This window comes from Gymnoscopelus microlampas (genome assembly GCF_963454915.1).
Source record: "Gymnoscopelus microlampas genome assembly, chromosome: 22".
In the NCBI taxonomy this organism is placed as follows: domain Eukaryota; kingdom Metazoa; phylum Chordata; class Actinopteri; order Myctophiformes; family Myctophidae; genus Gymnoscopelus; species Gymnoscopelus microlampas.
This window is the reverse complement of record NC_139959.1, coordinates 39,839,318-39,842,656: the sequence shown is the minus strand read 5'-3', so window position 1 is coordinate 39,842,656 and position 3,339 is coordinate 39,839,318.

Genomic DNA, 3,339 nt, shown 5'->3' with positions numbered 1-3,339 from the left:
GCAGATCTACAAGCTCACAATAGTGTGTAGATCTATAGAGGGACTGTAGAGGTATAAGAATAGACCCCTGAGGAACCCTGTTGAATTTAAGTATATAGGGTTTATATTATTAATAAAGTCCACAACATGTCACATCGTGAGGCATTGTGAGCTTGTAGATCTGTTATTTTCACTACTTTTGAGTGACACTCTTCTATGATGAAATGGGGCATTAAGTTATGGGGGGGGGGGGGGGGGTGAAACGTGGAGATACAAGGTTTCTGCCCGACAACAACGATAATTAACCCTTTATACATAGTTGAACGGGGTTCCCCAGGGCTCTGAACTAGGCCCGATGCTTTATTCTCTCAACACCAAATCTGTTTGCCTAAAATAGCTGATCTAAAAGCTCACAACGGGTTTCATTGTGATTCATTATAAGCTTGTAGATCGGCTATTTTCGTCGAATGTTCACCTCAGAATAAGGACGCTAGGGTTCATGTGGTTATCTGGCATCCCTATTTTAGACACATTTTTGTTTATAGTTTTGTATTTTTATGTCACTGAATGATGAACAATTAAATGTTACACGCTACATTGTAGTTCATGTATTCATTAGAACATGTAAATGAATGTCATGGAGAGAATATTAGGTTCTTACCTCACTGTTAGCTGACTCATATATATTCCTCTGTATGTTCTGAGCATCAGTCACCAGGTCCTTTATGTCCTCAGCTGGGTCTCCTGTTGACATATCCACTACACTGCTCATCAACACACAGAGAATGAAAGAGACAAAGTCAGACATCAGATTCAACTCATAATAAGTGATAATAGTTCAGCTGGTCTGGGGTCTAGAAGATGGTGAGAACACATTGTATTGGTTCTGCTTTCTGTGTGATGAACACTCACAGACAGCGGACATAGTCGTCACGGTAGCTCTGTGTGAAGTCTTTATGCCAAGACTTCATCATGTCTGCTCCAGAGAGAGGTAGGGCTGTGCAGCTGAGAGAATGACAATGATAGAAAGAACAAAGAGACATAGAAAGAGGAGGGAGAAACAATGAGGAACACATTAGTATTATGATATGAGATCATATTAAATGATATATCTATACAGGTGGAAACATGACAGTTTTTTTTCTTCATACTGTAAACTAGACCTCCCCTCCTCCCACACACAGATAATTAAAAATAAATAAAACTAAAAATGATTATACACACACCAGTGGTGGAAAGTAACATTTACTTAAGTACTGTATTTAAGTAACATTTTGAGATATTTGTACTTTACTTGAGTATTTCCAATTTCCAATACTTTCACTTCTACTCCACTACATCTCAGAGACAAATATTGTACTTTTACTCCACTACAATTATTTGAGAACTTTAGTTACTAGTTACTTTTCATATATAAATTATTATATTATGAAACTTTAATCACTTTAGCCCTATTTTATACCTAGGCTATTTGAAAATAGCAGATCTACAAGCTCACAACGCGTCACAATGCGACGCGTTGTGAGCTTGTAGATCTGCTACTTTCAAATATTTTAGTACTTTTACTTTTGATACTTTAATTACATTTTGATGCCAATACTTTTGTACTTTTACTTTTTTAGTATTTCTATAATGCAGTATTGATACTTTTACTTAAGTAAAACATTTGAGTACTTTTTCCACCACACACACACGCGCGCACACACACACACACACACACACACACACACACACACACACACACACACACACACACACACACACACACACACACACACACACACACACACACACACACACACACACACACACATTAACCACTTAAACTCCATTATCCGTATTCGGGACAAACGTTTGCAGAAAATAGCAGATCTACAACTAATAATTAGTTTCAATTGTAATCTCAGTATATTTTGATATCAATACTTTTGCACTTTTACACAAGTAACATTTTGAATAAATACTTGTGGTATTGCTACTTTAGTAAAACAAACAAATCTGAGTACTTTTTCCACTACAGGTAATAATAGTAGTAATTGTTGTGTAAACATATAAATATTGACAAATTCAATCCAATCAATCAACATTTTAAAGGTCAAAGGTTTAGTGTACAGATCTCTGATCAGCTTTAAACATCTTTTATAAAGACATAAAACCATCATCATCATCATCATCATCATCCTCTTCTTCTTCCTCCTCTTCCTCCTCCTCCTATCATCCTCCTCCTCCTATCATCCTCCTCCTCCTATCATCCTCATCCTCCTATCATGCTCCTCCTCCTCCTATCATCCTCCTCCTATCATGCTCCTCCTCCTCCTCCTATCATCCTCCTCCTATCATGCTCCTCCTCCTCCTCTCACCAAGAAAAAAGAAAGAAAGAAAGAAAACAGACAGAGAGACAACGTTACCTTGTGGATATGATCTTTGTCATATTGCAGTATGAGCGTCTGCATCTTAAATCCTCAGCAGCGTTCATGTAGGTACAGCGTTTACATATCCAGTCTTCATCATCAGTGGTTGGTTTTGCTGGTCTTTTTGTCCTGACAAACAGACAAAGACAAGAGTCAAGTTATTTGTGTATAAATTACATTACTTCATATTTATATAATTAATTTTCATCATTAAAATGATGATGACACGTGGAAACCAACATGTAATCTGCAAGCTCATTCAGTGTGATTCAAAACACATGCTGGGGGGGGGGGGGGGTGTATACCAGGGTGTATAATATATCTGATTCACATACTGTGTGTGTGAAGGTCCAGGTTCAGGAGGTTTTTCTTTAGACCGGTCACTCTTCATAGACACACAGCTGGATGTTGTAGACTCTGGTCTGTCAGATCCCTCCTCCTCTCTCTCCACACACTGACTCATCTTTAGGTCTTTATTAAACCTGTCAACGTTACAGTCAATGAAATACATCAGGAAACAGGAAATGATGAATACATGATATGAGTGACATCATGACCATTGAAGCTAAAAACAAACATATGTTTTCTTTTTTAAACAGTAGACTATTATTATTTGATACTGGTATGTAGCTACAAACATTGTATAACAGTGTTCTAATATAATCTTCTAGTTAAGTCATAGATCATACCCCAAAAAGTCACATAAAGCCGCTTTCCCTATAGCATTGGTTTTCAACAGGGGGTCCAGGACCCCTTAGGGGGTCCTCAGAGTTACTACATATTTGAGTGATAGGAATTTTTTTTTTCTTTTTTACATTAAGCATATGACCCCAGCATCCCTATTCTGGGGGGAACATTCTGCGAAAATATCAAATATATAAGCACATAACGCGTTGAGCTTGAAGAGGTTTAGTGTAGAGTAGAAAAAAGAGCAGACCAAGTACAGAGA